Genomic DNA, 21,648 nt, shown 5'->3' on the forward strand with positions numbered 1-21,648 from the left:
GTTGACAGGGAGTTGTACAATCAGCACTGTTCTGGAAGAACCCTGGACTCACAGGATCTTTTTTCCCCCTCACAATACCTAGGTTTTTGTTTGTTTTCTTTTGTGTCTTTGAGAGTGGAACTTAACATTCTACACACACACACACACAAAAAAAAAACCTTCAAGCATGACAAAGTGTGACTTAGCTATTAAAATATTGGGCTATCTTGGAAGACACATGGTCTTGCACTTTGAACCGGCAAGCCAAAAAGAAGACATACAAATGATAAAGAGATGTTCCAAAAAGCAGTCACATGCGAGGGGCTGAAGAAACGGCGGTTTAAAGACAGTAAGTGTCAGTTTCCCCGAACAAATTAATAAAAACAGGCTGAGATAATGAAAACCAGGGCTGGCAAGTCTGCAGGGAAACAAACACTTCCAAAGCCAATGGAAGCACAAACTGAGAGCAGCCGGTGCAGGGGCCACCACTGTGTTACCCCCAGGTCTAGCAGGGCAGTGTGGTCCCCAAAGCATCCACATTCTCCTTCCAACAGCAAAACATCATCCAGCAGTACCACCCAGAACCATCACTAAGAACTACCACAGAACAAGTTTGTCAAGCTTTGGAACCAGGAAGACCTGGGCATCTTGGGCCCCTATATGCTTAGACCTGTGCCCTTGGGTCTCATTACTGTTCTTGTGTGTCTCCTCTCCCTCATCTCTCTCTCTCTCTCTCTCTCTCTCTCTCTCTCTCTCTCTCTCTCTCTGTCTCTCTCTCTCTGTCTCTCTCTCTCCTGCTTTCTCTTAGCTATAGAACAAGTCTGGGAAGCTCACACACATGCTGTTCCTACTGCTTGTAAGAATGTTCGCATTTCAAAAGGAATTTTCTACTTAACCCATTTTTTGAGCAATGTGTAACCCACATTTCTGTGGAGAGAATTTCAAACCCCTATCCTATGTAGATGAAATGGAAAAAAAAAGACCCACAGAGGAAGTCAGTGCATTGGGAGTGCAAGCACATATGTGATATATTTCAGACATATTGGTGGAGTTAAGGAAAACACAATTGTATTCCTGTCGTTGGGAGGCTTTGCTCATAGGTTCTGGGAAAAAAATCATATTTTTCTGAGCAAAATGTAAGACCATCCTTCAAATACAGTGACCCCGAAACACACCTGATAGTTTCTCATTTTTTTTTCCTTGAGTACTGAGAATGTTCTATTGACTGAGATATAGTCCTCTGAACTTAAAATGATGGAAAATACAGGATAATGCATGAATATAAATGATATAGTAACTAAAAAAGTTAACATCTATTAATGTTATAGATGTTCAGAAGTTTATATATGTTAACTCATTCCTACCTAGGGCCAAAGAACAACAGAATAAAGTATACACAAGTGCTAATCCCATTATAGAAGACGAAGCCTAAACAGACCTGCTCGGTAACCTTTCGGAACGTCTATTTGTCAAGGATAGATGTCTTGAGGCTACAGAAATAACTCAGGAGTTAAGAGTGCTGGCTGCTTGTCTAGAGGACTAGGGTTCAAGTCTCGGCAGCCATATGATGGTTCACAATCATCTGTAACTCCAGTTCTGGGATCCAGTACCCATCTCTAGCACACATGTACTGCATAGTTCTAGTTCCAGACCAAAAAACCAATATAAATATTTTTTAAAGAATATATATTCATATTTGTATACTTTACCTTATTAAGACAGGGCCTAATGTATGCCAGGCTGGCCTAGGATTAGCTATTTACCCTGAAGATGACCTTGACTTAGGTCCTCCTGCCTCCATTTCCTGAGTACTGAGATTTCGGGTATGTACCAGCATACCTAATTTATGAAGTGTTTGAGTTTGAGCCCAGGGCTTCATGCATGCTAAGTAAGCACTCTACAAACCGAGGTATATCTCCAACTCCTACCTTTTTGATGTGCATGTATACTTAACACACGATGCTATATATTGGGACCATCAAGGTAGATAATCTGGAATTCATTTTGGGGCTTAAACTCAGAGATCGGTTGGGTTTGGTAGCATGGGTGGGATGCCGTGACCTCTGAGGACTAGAGAGGACATCTACGGATAGTCTCCAACTGGAACACATCGCATCACTCTCTCCTCCTGGATTCTACTGCCCATGATCTGCAAGGCAACACACAACACAAGACACAACAGCACAAGTCAGCCAGGGCAGAGGTAAGCTTTAAGGCCAAAAAGGTCTGGAGAGATGAAGAAGTATATGTTCAAGGAATAGGCCATGAGAAGGGTGGAAGTAAGACATCAGGCCCGACAGGTGGAAAAGGGTGTTCCAGACTGGGAAAAACAAGTAGATCTCCCTACAACAGCGCTGCCCTTCTGATGACAGACAGACTCAGGGGGAAGAACCGCAGCTCACTTTGTCTTTTCTTTCAAGTGCTTACAGCAAGTGCACTCAATTGCCATGTTTACTTTTGTCTGCTCCTTGCCAACAACTACTGGGGAGGGTAAACACTTCAGGCTGGAGTGTCAGAACCCAGGGGCATGCTTCAAAAAGTGCAAGCCTGGCATGACCTCCTAGCATGGCAACAAAGTGCAAACACCACCAGCCTTGACCCAGGCTCTTCGGAAGCGGCATCTCAGAAGCGTGATCTTGTTGACAAGTCTCCCATGAATGTCCCAGGAGATGCTTCCCAGCAGTAAATCGCAGCCCTCTGATGAATCAGAGGACTTCCAGACCTTCTGGGGGTGAGGAGAAACTGACACTGTTTACTCTTTCAGAGTAGAAGGAATGACTCTGATTCACTGGCAGATAGGCTTTGGGAAGAAAGACCAGTGTGGCTGCTGATGTTCCCTGGTGAACGGGATAAATGCTTCTCTTTCTAGAACTGACACTTGAATTAAACAACACACACATGCTGGTCATCTGGATTCCCACGGATTCCAAAATCTAGAACCCTGGAGGAACAATTTGCCAAGAGACAACGTGAAACTCTGCCGCTCTTCCAGAAAGGGGGGAATTGAAATAGCGTTTCTCAGAGACAGCTCACAGCTCAGACTGTGTATGTTTTACTTCATAAAAGGAGAAGTGTAAGGAAGAGAGACTGAGGTGAGTATTTAAGAATTATGTTTGCATTCATATCGGGGCAAATCAAAGCAATGTTGCTTTTACATGGCTAAACATATTCAAATTGCATTCTAAGACACATCATTCTTTTTTTTGCCTTATTCCATTAGTGCTAAAGAAAAGTACTAAAGGAAGCAAGAGATAATTAGGGCACCAAAGAAAGAGTCTTTTAAAAAAAGACTTTATCTTGTTTTTAATTCTGTGTGTGTGTGTGTGTGTGTGTGTGTGTGTGTGTGTGTGTGTCTCCCCCTCTGTGTGTGTGTGTGTGTCTCCCCCTCTGTGTGTGTGTGTGTGTGTGTGTGTGTGTGCGTGTGTGTGTGCCACATGTGTGCAGTTGCCTGTAAAGGTCAGAAGAGGGCATCAGATTCCCTGGAGCAGGCATTACAGGTAGTTGTGAGACATCTGACATGGATGCTGGGAACTGAATTGAGGTCCTCTGAAAAGGCAACAAGCTCTCTTAACTACTAGGAGACACATTTCTACCCTCTAATGTTCTTCTTAAATAGAAAACAGTTCCAATTGGGATAGGATGTGGACCAAAAGCCACCAAAGGGGAAGAGCAGAGCCAAGCCTCCTGCCCAAGGCCAATAGATACTGAGTCATCTAGCAGAAATTTGAACTTTGCACTAGGGTTTAATTTATAACCAGGTATCATGAAATTTAATAAAATAAAAGTAGAGTTTCCCATAAACATGCTATATTCTTATTCTATGAAAGTAGGTAGTGAAAACAGGGCCTAACTGATTATGTGAGTGAGTGATTTAAGCCAAAAGATGAAGCAGGTAAGAAAAATAGGTGCCACCATCTTAGAAACAGGGTATTAAAGATCCAGTAGTGTCTGGAAGGTACGAAAGTAACTATTTAAGCATTAGATTTTTTAAAATTTCACAATGGTCCTGTATAGGAAACATCACAGAAATCAGCAGCAAAAGGGGGTGTAAGTCTGCACCAAAAAGGCGGTGGGTGAGGACAGAAGTGACGTCACCCCTCACATTATACGCTCTTTATTCAAGTCCTCTGCAGCTGGTCTTTCCAGTGTCATACTCTAGGGACAATGTCATCATATCGCCTTCATATGTTGTGTCAAAGCTTCAGCCCATCTGAAAATGAGAAAAGACACCATTTATACAGTGCTTAGCACAGTGACAGTGACTTGATCAATGAAATATGTAAACAAAACTGCAACAGCAAAGGGATCATTTTTTTCTTCAAGAATGAAATACCTTCTTAATACCTAAAGATACTGGAGCACAACAAAATAGCTCTTCCTTCAGCCAATTTATCAAGATGTGCTACTTTTTCCTAACATTTAAAAAAAATATTTTTAAGGGAGTGTGAAGCATCTCCTAATGTTTTTTAATTTTTGTATTATTTAATTAATTTATTCAGATTATTTCTGAATTGTTATCCTCCCTCCCTCCGACTTTCACCCTATTCCCCTTCCCTAGGTCTATGACCGAGGGGGACCTCCTCCCCCACTTTATAGCCTTCATAGGCTATCTATCAAGTCTCATCTTGGTAGATGGCTTACCCTTTCTCTGAGTGGCACCAGAGGGGAAGTGGTCAAATATGGGGCACCAGAGTTCATGCCTGAGTCAGTCCCTACTCTCCACATAACTGTAGAGAATATCCTGTTCACTGGCTAGATCTGAGTAAGGGTTCAATGTTTACTGCATTTGTTAACGCAGTAGTTAGAGCAGACGCCCCTGGTCTTTAAGGCAATAATGCACTACTAAACTAGTTACAGACAAGAGGGGCAAATCGTCATGCTGTCTTCTGGGTGAGGAAACTGACTTTCTCCAGTGGCTTCAATACAGGGCTGTGGCCTTCTGAGAATGGACCACAGCTGGAACCTTCCGCACAGTCCCCACAGCAGCCCACACAAGCCAGGCTCACCTGCCCAGCCACTCTCCTTCTCTCTAATTATTTTATATTATGTCTTCCTGAGTTATTTTTTCTCAAATCAGACAAACAATTAATATTTCCTATTTGTTATGCATGTCATTACGATATCAATTTAACCATGCAAATGTTTTATGAAAGGGTCATTTTCAACCAGTTTTCTACAGCAAATAGACCTTTGTCAAGGCATTCCTTCCTTTCTTCAACATTGATGAAGCCACTTGAGGGCTAAATAGTACAGCAAAGATGTACAAGTGTAGAGTTTTGTTTTGTTGTTTTCAGTTGGGGTATTTTGTTTTTGCTATTATCCAAAAGGTTTGAATTTTCTGGTGTATCATTTAACTTTGTAATATATTTGTGTAATATTTTTTTTTTTTGGTTTTTTCGAGACAGGGTTTCTCTGTGTAGTCTTGGCTGTCCTAGACTCGCTTTGTAGTCCAGGCTGGCCTCGAACTCACAGCGATCCGCCTATCTCTGCCTCCCGAGTGCTGGGATTAAAGGCGTGCGCCACCACGCCCGGCCTTGTGTAATATTTTTAATGGAAAATAATTGTGGAATGTGACTTCATTTTAATTAAACAAGAAATCTAGTAAATAGATATTACTCACTATAGCTGACCTTTGAAGAATGCAATGTCAAAAAAAGTAATGAACTTTGTTCAGAGATTTCATCAGTCAGGCTAAGTTGAGAAGAAAGTGTCTTTCTGTGTTCGACATGTAGATATTTCTTTCTCAATTAATAAAGCAACAACAGTTAAGAACAGAATCAAGTTCATGAAATGAGTATGCCCAGGTGGCCAAAAGAAGGGGTGAATTCTTAGATTTTCTCGAATCAAAGAAATACATGATACAAAAGCTAAAGGGCTCACAGTAAGACTGAAACACTGTAGTCCTAATACCCACCCAGGAGTGCCCAGGAGTCCCTGCCATACGAGACGAGGAGGAGGTAAGCAATGAGGAAGTTAAAAAGCCACTTGGACCTGTCACTGGGAAATATATGAGATCTGGAAATCCAGGCTTAGGTAGCATGTGGCTATGACCGTCACATACCCACATGGCTAGAGTTACTCAGGTCTGAGAAATTAATTTGAAAACTGGAATAAGTCCAGATAAATCAAAAGATCCCTGCATAATACCTAATATAGGAATATTCCTATAAGTGCAGACATACAGAACTCCAACAGAAAGCGTTTTGTGCTGAAGAAGATATTACAAAAAAGCCCAGCAAGTACAAATTTTACAGTCAAATGAATCAACATTCAAAAGAGACAGAAGATACTTACTATACTTATGGTAAAAATACATCACGTTAACAAAATCACAAGAATAAGTCTTTTATTATCAATAACAGTCTTGAATGTAAATGGACTAAATTCTCAAATTAATATATATAGGCTGAATGAATGTTTTGACAATAAGGTTCCACTGTGTTCCATAAAGAGTTCCTTATCAGTAATGACATACATCAATTGAAAGTGAACAAACACAGATAGAAATTCATTGAGTATGGAAATAAAAAGAGAGCAGCATTAGGTAATGCTTTTCTGACAAAATAGACTTAAAGACTAAAAACCAAACCAAAACAAAACAAAACTGTGAGAAGAGACAAAGCTACTAATTATGTGATGGTCAAGAGATAAATTCCATTAAGAGACAACAATCAGAAACTGAGTGGCAAATTTTATAAAATGAATATTATTAAATCTAAAATGAGAGAGAAAGCAATGCTTAGGAATCTAAGTGCAAGGAGCATGAATTTGTGGTCAGCTGTGACTACACCCTGACACTTTCAATGTCAGTGAAACACAGGAGAGAGGATTAAGTGTAACAAGGTGTGGAACTGCACACACCGCTTTCATTGGGAGACAAATGGTCCTGACTGTCTCCCAGTGAATAGAATTAAACTGTACTAAAGACAAAAGAGACCTAATAGACACATACAAAATAGTTCATCCAAAAGCTGAAGAATTCATTCTTCAGCCAGGCATGGTGGTGCACACCTTTCATCCCAGCACTTTGGGAAGCAGAGAAGGCAGATCTCTATGATTTCCAGAACAGCAAGGGCTATTATTAAGCAGGGAAAAAAATCCTACCAAAAAAAGAAGAAAGAAGGAGGAGGAGGAGGAAGAGGGAGGAGGAAGAGGAAGAAAAAGAGGAGGAGAAGGAGGAGGAGGGGGAGGAGGAGGAGAAGAAGAAGAAGGAGAAGGAGAAGGAGAAGGAGAAGGAGAAGGAGGAGAAATCTTCTCATTAACACAGGAACCTCTCTGTAAAGCAGACTATGAATTATGTGGCAAGTGAATCTCAGAAAATTCAAAGCAATCAAAATCATATTGTGCATCTTTTCTGATTACATGGAATAAAACAAGAAATAAAAAAAAGACATTGCACATGACTTATGAAGTCTTAACATGCTGATAAGCAAACTATAGGTCATGGGATAAATCAAAAGCAAAAGTAAATGGTTGGTGAAACAAATGAAAATGGGAACAACATAACAAAATCCACAGGATACAGCAAAATCAATAGTGAAGTGAATTTATAGCAAATAGGTGCCTACATCAAAAATATAGAAAGATTTCAAATATATAACCTACAGTTATAGTCTCATGTATTCAGTGCTAGCCTTGAACTTGCTAGGCAGTCAAGAATGGCACTTCTGATGCTCCTGCCTTTTCTCTTTAAATATTTGGGATTATAGGAATGTGCTGCCATGCATGGTTTATATTTTAAAGACCCAGAAAAGTTAGGCCAACCCAAAATCAGATTAGGAGATTTTTAAATAACAATGAGCATAAGTAAATGAAATAGAAACTATAAAAAAATACAAAAGTCAATGAAATGGAAAATTGGTTGCATAAAAGCTAAAATAAAAATTGTACTTAAACTAAGAATAAAAAAGAAAAGGCATATATGAAGCTAGAGCTTTAAAAGACATTATAACAGATGATACCACAGAAATACAAAAGGTATGACTATTATAATCAATTAAACTTTAAAATACTGGGAGGTGTGGAATAAATTAATATATTTCTGAACATTTACAACTAGCCAAAATTGAACTATGAAGACATAAGAAGCCTTAACAGACCAATAATGAATACTAAATTTGAATCAATAATATTTCAGAAGTCTTACAACACAGAAACATCCAACACTTTTATAACATTATTCATACTTTAGTCTGTTGTCACTTTACTGTCTTTCCAGAAACAGTGTCACACAACTTGGATCAAATTTGTTCAGGTTTTATGATGAAGCAATGTTGGATTTTATTGAATGCCTTTTCTTAATCTATTGAAATTAGTATGGTTTTTATTTTTTACTTTGATGATATGATGGACTACATTTATTGATTTTCATATGTTGAATCATCATTGCTGCTCTGTGACAAGACCCACTAAATTTTTAAATATATTGTTGAATTTGATTCATCGATATTTATTGATAATTTTTGCATCAACATTCAATAGATATAACGGTCTACACTTTTCCTTTTCTGTTGTGTTTTGGTTCAATATTAATATCAAGACAATGCTTACCTTACAGAACGAACTGAAAGAATTCTTTTCCAATTTTAATAGTTTTAGAGGTTTGTTGTTGTTCCTGATAAATTATGCCAACTTTTCAAGAAAGAAATAATAACAACACACAGCTGTTTGGCTAGTCTCTGCTTCTTGCAGGATGTTCAGTCTGAGCCTCTGAGCCTCTGCCCTGCAGCTTGACTTGTCTGAGAATGACTCTCAATACTCGTTACTGTTTATATATTTTGGGGGATGGGCCTAGTGATTCTGGTCATTTTTAGGAACTTCCTGAAGCTATTTTGAGTCATTTATGTCTTGTGTTAATGAGCTTCCCTGAAGGATGGAGTATTTCGTCTCCTTTAACAATGTATCTTTGTTTTACTTTCTTGCAAAGCTCCTATCCTATAATACTCTGTAATTTCACTTCCTTTTTACATTCCATGTATTAGAAACTTTCTCTCCAAAATGCAAGGTTTTGATCCAAAGGAAACTGCTACACAACAATGCTGGAGTAAGAAGCTTTAACATACTATTTGACAAGCACACTGCACTGGATAGGAAAAAATTTTTCTAGTTTCTAGAAAGAATCAAGGATGTCTAGTCTCATGACTTTTATTCAATACATTATTGGAAGTCTTAGCTAGAATCATTAAGCAAGAGTGAAAATAAAAAAATTTCTATTGTAAAGAGATAAATTCAAACGATCTATGTTTGCAGAGGATATGATTTTGTACAAAAAAAAACTTGTACAAAGCCACTAAAAGACCATTAAAACCGGTAAGTACAGTGGAAGGATAGAAAATAAAACTGCTGATGTTTTATATGCCACTGACAAGCACAATAAGAAAGACCTCATGGAAGCATTTCCTTTCACAACAGATGTGAAACATAGAAATAAGTTTAACCAATGAAATGAATTATCTATCTAAAAATCATAAAATATTGGAAGAATGGAAGACACAAGAAGTAGGAGAGAGAGAGAGAGAGAGAGAGAGAGAGAGAGAGAGAGAGAGAGAGAGAGAGAGAGAGAGCTTTAGAGACAGCTCAGGAGGTAAGAGTACCTATGGCTCTTGTAGAGGACACCACTTTAGTTCCCAGCACCCACATGAGACTCACACTTACCTGTAGCTCTAGTCTCAGGGCATCTGGCACCCTCTGACCACCAAGGGCACCTGCACACAGTGCATGTAAGCTCACACAGGCACACAGGAAAACTAATTAATTAATTTCTTTAAAAGTAAATAAATAAAGTGACTTCTCATGATCATGTGTTAGAATTGTTTAAAAGTCTATGGCCAAAGTAACTCGCAGGTCAACGTAACTCACATCACAATTCCAATAGCAGTTTATATAGAACTAGAAAAGGCAATGCTAAATTTCATGAGAAAGCATAAGAGGCCAACTAGCCAATGGAATTTCATGGGGGTGGGAGGAGAAAAAAAATTGAGGTGTGAAACCTTCTGACTTAAAAATGCACTGTATAACTATAGTAACCAAAACAGTATGGTGAGCTATGGATATAGTTCAGGGGTAGACCACAAGGCTAGCATGCTAAGCATTCTGAAAAACCCTAACCATAAATAACAACCACAATAAGAAGAAAAACATCTTCTGGGTATATTCCAAGGAGTAGAATAGCTGGGTCTTGAGGAAGCCCTATTCCCAGTTTTCTGAGATAGCACCAGATAGATTTCCAAAGTGGCTGTACTAGTTTGCATTCCCACCAGCAATGAAGGAGTGTTCCTCTCTCTCCACATCCTCGCCAGCATGTGGTGTCGCTTGAATTTTTGATCTTAGCCATTCTGATGGGTATAAGATGGAATCTCAGAGTTGTTTTGATTTGCATTTCCCTGATGACTAAGGAGGTTGAGCATTTCTTTAAGTGTTTCTCAGCCATTTGATATTCCTTTGTTGAGAATTCTCTGTTTAGTTCCAAGCCCCATTTCTCAATTGGCTTATTTGGTTTGGTGGTGTTTAATTTCTTGAGTTCTTTATATATTTTGGATATTAGACCTTTGTCCGATGTAGGGTTGGTGAAGAGAGGAAAGATAGCAGGCTACCAAGAAGAGAGTTGACCCTATGAGCATATTCAGAGGGAGGAAGTCCCCCTCAGTCACAGTCATAGGGAAGGGGAGTAAGGGGAAAATGGGAGGGAGGGAGAAATGGGAGGATACAAGGGAGGGGATAACCATTGAGATGTAATATGAATAAATTAATAAAATAAAATTTAAAAAACTGAAAGGAATCTGAAAAAAATAAAAATGAAATTTAAAAAAAAGAAAAAAAAGGAAGAAAAACAGAACAAGAGATATACTGATATTAAAGACATGCCCAGACCAGTAGAACATTCAGAATAGTTCCATTGATTTGCAATGTATTCTTGGCTATTGGCCAACAACAGACATAGAGGACTGCCTCTTCCATCAGTGGTGCAGGGGGAAATGGATACTCACATGCAGAATAGTAAAACTTGGTACCTATAACTTACCTTATAAAAAAATTACTCAAAAGGGACCAAAAACCTAAATAAGAAATGAACCTGAAGTTATAAGAAGAAACCACAGGGTAAATACACAATTTCACCATGATACGCAAGTAGAGTTTGACTAAGACCCCAAATATACAGGAAACAAAAGCAAATATAGACAGACAAATAATTTACAAAAGGGAGAGACGTTCAAGCTATTCATCTGATAAAGAATTAACTTCCACAACATAAAATTAACTTTAAAAAAACAGAATTAAGAATTTAATGTAATGAAGCTATGGCTAGACACCAGTTCATACAACTAGAACGTCTGTCACCAAAAATAACAAGCTCTGGCATGAATGTGGAGGGAAAAAACATTCTTGTGTATATATAAGATGATAAAAATTGTTCATAAGTCTATAAATAGATAGCCATCCTTCAGGAACATGAATGACAGCCCTTTCAGACATGAAAAGCTGTCATCACTATTCTCAGTTCCTTGCTCAAAGAAACATCTCTTTCTCAGGTTTGTACTTCAATGTCCTTTAACAAAAAGAAACTCTAGGGTTGGGAATATCAGTCAGTGGCAGAGTCCTTGGTTAGCATGAGGGAGGCTCTGGGATTTGATCTACAGAACTGGGGAGATTCAATCTAGAAAGAAGCAAGGCTATAAGAAGAAAGAAAGATCAGAAGGCTGAGTGGTGCGTGTGAAAGGCTTGCCTGGAACACACAAGGCAAGACTAGCTGGGATAACTCAGCAATCCTTTGTGTGAGGTCAAAAAGGAGAGAGAGAGAGAGAGAGAGAGAGAGAGAGAGAGAGAGAGAGAGAGAGAGAGAGAGAGTTGGTGGTATAGCTCAGTGATAGAATTCTTGCCTCAGTAAACGCGCAAATAAGCCAAAAGGTAATAGATATATTGATTAATCTAAACATTTGATGCCTATTAGAGATGACAGTGAGCAATGTGGAATCAAGTTAAATAAATTTGCAACTAACACTTCAATACTAAGAATATAAAAAGGTTAAAATGCCTCAAGTTCCTCTACAGTTTGCAAATATATTGAGCAATCTTGCTATTGCTATATGGCAAAGGCATAAAGGTATGACTGCCAATATGAATACAACCGATGTATTGTTGGTGGGCTATTATTTTGTGTCCAATCTGAAGTGGATCATTTATGCCTCTGTGAGCCCTGGTGTGCATGTATCTGAATGAACATGTCATACTATCCGTCCAGGAAAACAGCTATTCACAGCAAAGCAGATGGATCTCAGAAGGAGTATAGACTCTGTGAACCCATTTTTAAGATGTGCTAAAGCTAGCAAAAACCAATTTATTGGTTTATTAAAAGCCATGAGAATGGTTACCTTTGCGGAGAAGGGGAAAGTTAACGGCAGGGAATGATATAAGGGGGTAGCTGGAGTGCACATAATAATATAATTTTTGACTGGGTTGTGGTTACTATTATATGCTTGGACTAGTTTTATGATAACTCACATAATTGCCTAATGTCGTGAATTTTTCTGTATGTTATGTGCCTGTCAATAAAAATTAGTTTATTTTAATGTAAAATTATCGCCAAAATAATATAAATAAGTTGCACAGCTCTTAAACTTAGTGTAGGGCAAAAAGTAATGGAAAATGTGATTAAACAGAGCTGGGTATGTGGCTCGATTGGTAGAGGGCTTGCCTAACACGCACAGGGTTTGTGTGTCAAGCACTGTGTAAACCGGGTGAAGCGGTGCAAGTTTGTAATCTCGACACCTGCAAACTACAATACTTGGGAAGTAGAGGCAGGGGGATCGGAAGATCAAGGTCATTGTTAGCTACACTGAGAGTCTGAAATCAGCCTGTGCTACATGGGACACGGGTATCAAAGAGCAGAAGACAGAAAAGATCCTGTGTGGCTAAACTACAGAAAACAAACAAACAAACAAAAAGATGAAGTAGAGAGGCATGCTAAAAGGCAAAATAACATGGCAAAAGAATTCTAAGAAGATCAGGAATCATGAAAGCAAGGTGGAGTGATAGTTCGTGTGGGTAAAGTACTAATCAGGCAAGGGTGAGAACCTGAGTTTGAATGCCAAAACACTTTAATCCAGGAATGGCAGCCCTCATCTGTTATCCCAGGGCTCCTAATGAAAGACGGAACGTGAATACAGAAGAACCTCTATTTCCACAGGCCAGCTAACCTGGTTTATGTAGAGGCAAACAACAACTGTCTTTAACAAGGTGGGAGGCAAGGACTGGCAGCTGAGTTTGGCCTCCGATCCCCCACCCCCACCCCCACCCTCACCTCCACCCTCACCCCCACCTTCACCCTCACCCCCACTCCCCCAAACTCGTGCAGGAACCAGATATAGTGGTACAATCCCAACATCTGTATGTTACCACACTTGGGAAGTAGAGATAATAAGTGAATGCTTACATTCACATACATGTGCATCGTTCTCTCTCTCTCTCTCTCTCTCTCTCTCTCTCTCTCTCTCTCTCTCTCTCTCTCTCACACACACACACACACACACACACACACACAGAGAGAGAGAGAGAGAGAGAGAGAGAGAGAGAGAGAGAGAGAGAGAGAGAGAGAGAGAATAACAGAAACAAATGTGTCACTTGTTAAAAGACAGTTGGAATTAGTTTCGAGCAACTTACTAACTGATATTTACAATGGACAGTTACTACACAAAGAATGGCTTAAATGAAAATGAATAGTTGTTTGTATCTGCGTGATTGTGTGTGTGTGAGAGAGAGAGAGGGGGGAGGAGAGGGAGGGGATGTATGTATATATGTAGGTAGGTAGATAGGTTATAGATACATGATATATGTATAGATGATTGATTGACAGGTAGACAGATTAGACAGATGATAGATAGATAGATAGATAGATAGATAGATAGATAGATAGATAGATAGATAGACAGACAGATAATGATGGTGATAATGATGATAGATAGATAGATGATAGATAGATAGATAGATAGATAGATAGATAGATAGATAGATAATTTCTACAAGCTCAGTGCTTTAAAAGAAAACAAATTTCATCATTATTATAGTTCTGTATCTTAGAAGTCTAACCGGATGCTCACAAACCTGAACTCACTGGTCCAGCGAGCCTGCTCTGCTCTTAGACACCTCTGTCTCCCACATTACTGAGCTGCACTGTTCCCCTGGCTTCAAAGAAGATGACACCCGCTGAGTCCTTCTCAGATCACACAACTGAGTTTGCTCCTGTCATGAAACTTCATTCTCTTATTCTTCCGCCTGCGTCTTCTACCTTCAAGTAGACTTGTATTTCCATAGCCAGGAAAAAAAAATCCCCTCAGGCCAACGCCAATTGATTAGCAAGGTTAACATAAGTGCTGCCTCAACCCCCCTGTACCATGTGCTATGGCACATCCACAGGCTGTAGGGTTTAAAATGTGTACATATTTGGGAAGTCCTTATTCTGCCTACCACACATGAACTTGGCCAAAAGTCATCAAGGAAAGTTGGCAGGATAATAGTAATAATTGGCAAAACAGTCTTTAGATTGAAATATATTCATAAGGAAAGTGGAAAGTAAAAAATGATAAAATCTACCAAAAAGATACACAATGAGTTTTCTCCTGAAGAATTAAAACGAGAGCTGGCTCAGAGCTTGTCCCTCCTCGCCCAAGCCCAGCAGTAAAAACTCCAAAGAACACCAACCAGTAGAGGCTTCACTCTGAGCCACTGTGAGCACTGCTAAATTTCTTTCCCCCAAATGAAAATGATAATTATGATCTAGACCACAGGGATCTTGTATGAAATACTTCAGGATTGAGGCACACTGCAGCTATCACATAAATGTTAAATAAAAATAATATTTCCTGTATCCTGCCTAGGGTTGGGCAAACCCAGATGTATATTGTACTTTTCACATATTTCAAAATATTTTCAAATGTTTTGGTTTGGGTTCAATAAAAACCTCAAGTACATTTGCCAAGTGCTTTTTCCATTAATTATTCAATCCATTTGTGTTTCCAGGGAAATTCACTCCACATGTTTCTAATTCATTTAGCACTAACTCATCAAAATATTGTTTCTCTCGGTGCTATTTTCTGTCCAAAAGGTTTTCTGGTCCTCCTTTCTTTTTTAATTTATTTTTTATTTACTTCTGAGGAGCAGCACAGACAAGCCCTAGTGAAGAATTCAGAGACTGCACATACACAGCATCTGAGAATAGCTGAGTTTTGAGTCATATGCATCCGCCCTGACCACCACCATCTCCCCAGCTTCTGTGCCACTTGTTTCCTTTGACCACCTTTGCTTTGATCGCCGTGTTTCCATAGTTTGGATGTCCACTGCTGGGGCCTACGGGCCTAAGGATACCTTGATCCTCATTTCACTACTTCCCCAAGCGAGGACCTCCTCCCAGATTATTCTTGAAAAAAAAGAAAGACTCAGTTTTCAAAGTTGAATATTTTAAGTTTTCTCTCTGTGTCTCTCTCTGTTTCTTTCTATCTCTGTCTCTGTCACTCTCTGTCTCTGTCTCTCTGTCTCTGTGTGTGGGGGGGGGTGTAAAGTGGAAGAAATGCCAGTATCATGAAGTATGAAAGCGATGAAGAAATTCCACTAAGTGAAATTAAAGATATCTGCTAGGTAAATGCAATGCGTCATCTTCTGACTCTGGGTTTTCCAAAATTAGTGCTCAAAGGCACTCCTGAAATAATTGAATAAATTTAAATACATTTCATTTCATAAACATAATAACAATATTGTGATTATATAGAGGTGTCTCATATTTTTAGACATTAGAAGTTAAAAGTACCAGGGAAGAAGTGTCAAGATGCCTACAACTTTGAAATTAACCATTTCCCAGGTGATGCCAAGTGTAATATGCTTAAATGCTAGTTGTATTAGTTACCAATAGTTGAATAAAATATATCTGCAATTGTGGGTGTATACATATGGATACACCTTTGTATACAAATGAAGAAAGTAAATATGGCAAAATGTTAGTGATTGGGTAAATCTACATATTCCTATTCATGTACACGCATATACACAGAATGACTCACACACACACACACACACACACACACACACACACACACACACACACACACCATAGTGCAGATGGGGGGGGGTCCAGTAGGAGACTTGCCTCAACAAAATTGTAAAATCAATCTCAAACCTGAAGTCAGTTTGGCATGCATATGTGTGTGTATGTGTGTGTGTGTATGAAGATAACTTGCAACATTTGAAATACAATGTGCATATATTTGTTATTAATAATAATGTTGCAAGTGGAAGCTTTAAAAGAGACAGCCTTGATGTGTGAGGGAGGGGTGTGCTTTCGAAAGTCTGAGAATAAGCTGAAACGGTATGTGCACACATACATTGCTCCTGGTAGTATTCAAAGTGTACAATGGAAACTAAAGGATTTAAGGCTGCCTTAAGAACCAAGCAATTGAGTGTTCTATTAACAGTGGTATGGCCTGAAGGACGTTATGACAAGAAACTTCTCTACCTCACCAGTTACACACATCAGGTGTTGCTGTGTTGAGACGGCTCCTTGAGAAGTTCAATGCACTGCTTAGATATTGAAATGATTATTTTATGAGCCAGCAAACAGGGGGAAAAAAAGGTTGTGGAAGAGGTAGTTAGCCAAGCAGCAGCTGGGCCTGCACATTTCAAAGATGGTAGCATGCAGTACACGCGCACCCCCACCTCATGAGTAGCGGTGAAGAAATGGTTGTGCCTTCTAATGAGAAGAACGTGAGCCTCAGCACAGTGACTTTTGTTTTGGAAGGGGATTTGAGCCATCACTGTTTTATGGGACATGACTGTATACTAGGTGGTCCTAGTTAGGTGAGAGATTTTATATAGAAATAATCCTTCTTTGGCTTTTTTTTACTACAATAAAACCACTAAGTCCTTTTCCCATATGAAGCATTTCTACAGGCACATTCAAATGCTAATCCCTCTTTTTTTTTTTAATATGGAATTTTTCATGACTCCTAAAGAAGTTTACCAGTTTGGGAAATTGGCAAAAATTAGTCCCTTGACAAAATTATGAGATGGTTTTCACCACAACAGGTTTGTTTGGTTTTCATGTGAGTCCAAAGCACTTTCACGGCATCTCTGCGTACGACGTCACAGGAAGGATCAAATATTGTTATCTTAACCTTATGAATGAAGGCAAGGGTCTCATAGTGACTTTTAAAGACTGTTGAATTCTGGGTTAGTACCACACCTTCACATCAGGGTGAATCATCCAGAATTCGCTACATACTGAAAATTCTTTGTAGCATAAATTTCTATGAGCAATGAACAGTTGTATTCACTAAACACAAAACCATTTAAAATTTACGTATGTGGGTACAAATGAACCAGGGGCCCCCAAACAACTGTCCAATGTCTGTCACTGTCAGCAAATGTTACTCTTACACAGGATAGTGTCGGCAAAAGAACGGAGACCCGGATTTGAATGTTGGAGGCCCCGTTTATTATTTTGTGCCTTGGTGGAAAGTTCTTCCATCCCTCTGAGCTCCACCAGTTTCTCCGTCTGGGAGCTGTGGAACATTGTGACCTTGGTCCGTCTTGATGAGAGCCATGTGAGGTCGCTTCTGCTTGCTCTCGTCTAATGAGGCTGTTCAATTAATCCTTTCAGCAGAAAGAGGGGGAGTGTGTTTACCTCCGGATCCTGGCCATTTAAAATACAAATGTAGATTCTCCTTGAATGTTCATTATCCATATGGAAACCTATGAGTATTCTATGAAGGGGGTGAGAAGAAAAATGGAAAGAAAAGAAAAATGAAAGAAACCCCAGGTTTAGTCCGCGTCCTATACCATATTAGTGAAAGTGTCAGGAAACAATACACATGATTAATGCTACTGAAATTGGCAGGAAATTATTCAGGTGGATTTAATCAGCTCAGCCAAACATATAGGTAGCTTATTAAAATTTAGACAAAAGCCTACAGGCACTTAATACATAACGGTGACTCTTAGACCTAAATTAAGAGCCTCCCCTCCCCCGTGCTCACAGCCCTTAAGTCTTGGTGCTTGGAAACAGGCATGGCTTACAGCTAGAGTTATGAACTGGCTTCCTGTTTTTCAGCTTTTTTTTTCTCCTTTGAAAGCAAGACACAAGTGACCTTTTCTATGCCCCTGGCCCAGACCCTTGCTGAGACACCGTGCCATGGAGCTTGGCCATGCTACTGCCTGCTACCAAAGCAGAGTCTGTGTGAAAGCACGGTACTGGTGTGCTTCTTGCTCGTAGCTGCACCCTCAGAGCTGCTACCCTGACCATTTTGACAGAGACTTTGAAGAAAATGACGCACCGTGTGCACTTCATGGGCCTGGAAAAGGAAGAATTTTACACATCTCATGTACCTAACTGCCTGGAGAGTCTTCTATATTTGAAGCAGTTATTTGTGGTACAGCAGACAGAGAGATTCTAGACGTCCTCCATGTTACAGCTACTGTCACCATGGCAGAAGGATGGCTTTTCCCTTCTGACTCCTCAAGATCTTTTCATTCCACCTAAATGAGGCCAACTTGCTGTGCCCTAGGTTACCATAGCTATTGACTCTTTTCAAAGGGAGTCCAAAAAGGTAGTTTTCCTTAGATACTATCTCAGGGCTTAGTTCTGAGACAGCTCAGAAACAGAACGATGCTAACAATAATTGATGATGATGATGATGATGATGATGATGATGATGATGATAAATAACAACAGCTGGCCCATACACGTTCCTCCCTCCCGAGAATAGCATGTAACATTTGTGGGATATGGGTGACTCTAGAACCAGAAGGTTCACAAACTTCAGTAGAAGGTTAAATGCAGACTCCACCTGTGTGGCTTCCGTCTGGAGCTATAGGAAACGGGGCAGGTGGGATTAGCATTCCAGCTCTGACACTCTGCAGCTAGTACGGGTCCTTCTATCCCCCTAGGCCTTCCTCTTCCTCGTGTATAAAATAAGGGTGTCTGATGACATTAGCAAATCCTAAAGTATACATTCAATGGATCTTACCTCCCTGTCCACACTTCCGCCTGCATAGAAACAGTCCATTATGAAATCCACTTGAAAGCAGTCTTTCTTATATCATCTCTTTATGTAAATTTAAAAGAGAACTTTTGTTAAGGTGTGGTGTCTAGTATTCACCATTTCCCAGTTTGTTTCTCTTTTTTCTGAACAGGGAAAAGGGACAATTAGCTGGCGGCCTCTCTTTATCTGTGGCAGGCAACAGCTTTAAAGCTGGCCATGCCGAAGCACTGTCCAGTTGCCAGATAACAGAGGCAGAGAAATCGGAAGCCTGGGGCACATCACTTTCTCCTCCGTTAATACTGCAAGTTCTGTTCCTCTGAGCAGCCATTTGGCATTGGGAGGTCTCCCTGAGTCATTCACCAATTGTCTCCTTTAAAAATAGTGTCCCGTCATAGGGGAGGCACCCAGCAACAGCGAGCATGACCTCATTTAACACTGCGCACCTGCTCCGTCCTGCTCCCGCCAGATGTCTCTGAAAGCCTACCCAGATTCAGGCTTACCCTCCTCAGCCCACATACACAGTACTCGTTTTGAAGGAAGGTAGGTGAAGACTGCTCCGAAGAAAATGTACATCAACAAAAAGATTCTTTTTTCTAAAAAATAATAGAGTTCAGAAATTATGGAGGCTGCCTCAAAGATATCTTCTCTACTAGTTGCTTTATCTTGTGGTGATGTGTTGGAGGAGTTTATAACAGCTAGCCCAAAGGCTACTTTTAATACAAATTGTGTGATGATCTCTGAGAGACTTACAACGCAGAGTTATGCTGTGTCTTAGTTTTATTGTAAGCTTCTTGAGTGACCATCGGACAATCCCCTACAGCTATCACTTTGGAAGCATATATATATATATATGATATATATATATATATATCACCAGCATCTGCGTGTTATTTACGTAAGGTTGCCTTTCTTGATGTAGCACATAAAAAATGAATGGGTCACTGTGATCTTTGCGTAGTGGAGCACCGCTGCAATCCCCATATCCAGGAAGTGTGTTTGTGAGTATACAAGCAAAATGATACCTCAGAAGGAATAATCTCTCCTACTCCAACCAAATTTTCATGGAAAGTTTTATCATGCGTCTCCTTGATTCTTTAAAACACCTTCCTTGTTTACATGGCTGTAGTTTCAATATCTATGACATTTTCACTTCCTTTATAGGTACATTTTATGGTATACTTCCATTGTATCCCAAGCTTTTACCTAAGCTGCCTCACAGCTCTCACAGCTATCACTGTGGGAAGAAATAGATATAGACAAATATAGATGTAAATATAGATATCCATCATTTATACACTATTTGTGTAGGATTACATATCTTGCTATAACATACAAAAATGGATGGATTGTTGTAATCTTTCCATGTTGGGGCACCCCAGTAGTCCCCACATCCAGCAAGTATAAGCAGAGTATCAGGAATTAAAAAGTCATCCGTCAGCTACATAGTGTATGGAGGCCAGACAGGGGTACACGAGAACTTGTCTCAAGGGAAAAAAAAAACTTAGTTAAAGAATAAATATATAACCGTATACCAACTTAGAAATATTTTCACCTTTATTGTTTTTCTTTGATTGCTAGTTACAAATAAGTGTATGCTAACTTTGGCATTGGGGCCCTAACCCTCTCACTAAAAGCCTGACACTCTGGTAAGGGCCGTGTCCTCCACGAGAGTATTTTAATAATTTCTAACCTTGGTAAACCCAATGTTCTGACCCCCCCCCCCCAGGTCAAAGCCAGGCCTCAAGTTACAGGGCAATCAATCAAGGAAGGTGCTAAGCTGGGCTCGCAGCCCCGCCTCCAGCTAGACTGGAAGAAATTGTTCTTTCAAAAAAAAAAAATCACTGGAGGCTCAGCCCTGGCTTTTTCCTAAGGTTTTGTTGTTTCCCTCTGCTCTTTAGTTCTTTGTCTTAAATATCCACAGACAGTTATTTGGAGCCCCACAGTGTGTCCGGCTTCATAGGTTAAGAAGAGCAGGCTTGCTCACCAACGTTAAAGTATAGCACAATAGCTGTCAAGCAGGGCTGACCTAGAATCATCTGGGGACCTTTCAAACTCAGACAGTTTCCTGAATGCATCTCAGAGTTGCCAAATGAGAATTTTCCCTCTTCTGTGTTTCTAATAAACCACACTGAGGGACAGCTTGGCTTGGAACCAGTGCTCTATGGCCTGCCTCCTGATATTGTTTTCAGGACAGAGAAACTATAAAACAGCAGTACGCATAGCCAATCACCTGTGGGCTGTGTGGGAAAGGTCAAAGGGGAATTCAGATTAATTTTGGAAGGCAATGGCCTTATTGGACCTGTTGAAGAACATATTATACAAAACTTACTAAGTTTTAAGTAAAAAGAGAAAAAAAATCAAGCCAAGGTGCTGGATATAAAGAGGCCAGGGGTAATTCTTCCTGAATGGTTGAAAGCAATTTTTCGTTTACCCACAGTCCAGCCTCCATGTACCCAGAGATTCCTTAAGAAGGCACAAATGAGTTTCTGCGTGTCAACCAGAGGAACTTCCCTATCTGAGTTATTCATGAGCTCTCCCCTGGTAAACCTTTTATCACAAAAGAAGGTGAACAATGAAGAGATGAGTTTTAGCATGGAAACAACCTATGCAGCCTCCATTGCATCCCCACCCTCACTCCCGAGTCTAA

General features: G+C 39.8%; 1 long non-coding RNA gene across 1 annotated transcript in view; it reads left to right on the plus strand.

Moving 5' to 3' along the window:
• Window positions 1–2,579: 2,579 nt before the first annotated feature.
• Window positions 2,580–21,648, plus strand: part of LOC311583031 — a 39,251-nt gene continuing 20,182 nt past the window's right edge. The window contains exons 1-2 of the long non-coding RNA XR_014774363.1: window positions 2,580–2,710; window positions 2,849–3,071. This is a non-coding gene — a long non-coding RNA (uncharacterized lncRNA). The remainder of the gene's footprint in view (window positions 2,711–2,848; window positions 3,072–21,648) is intronic.

This window comes from Acomys minous (assembly GCF_964271855.1).
Source record: "Acomys minous genome assembly, chromosome: 14".
NCBI classification, from domain to species: Eukaryota; Metazoa; Chordata; class Mammalia; order Rodentia; family Muridae; genus Acomys; species Acomys minous.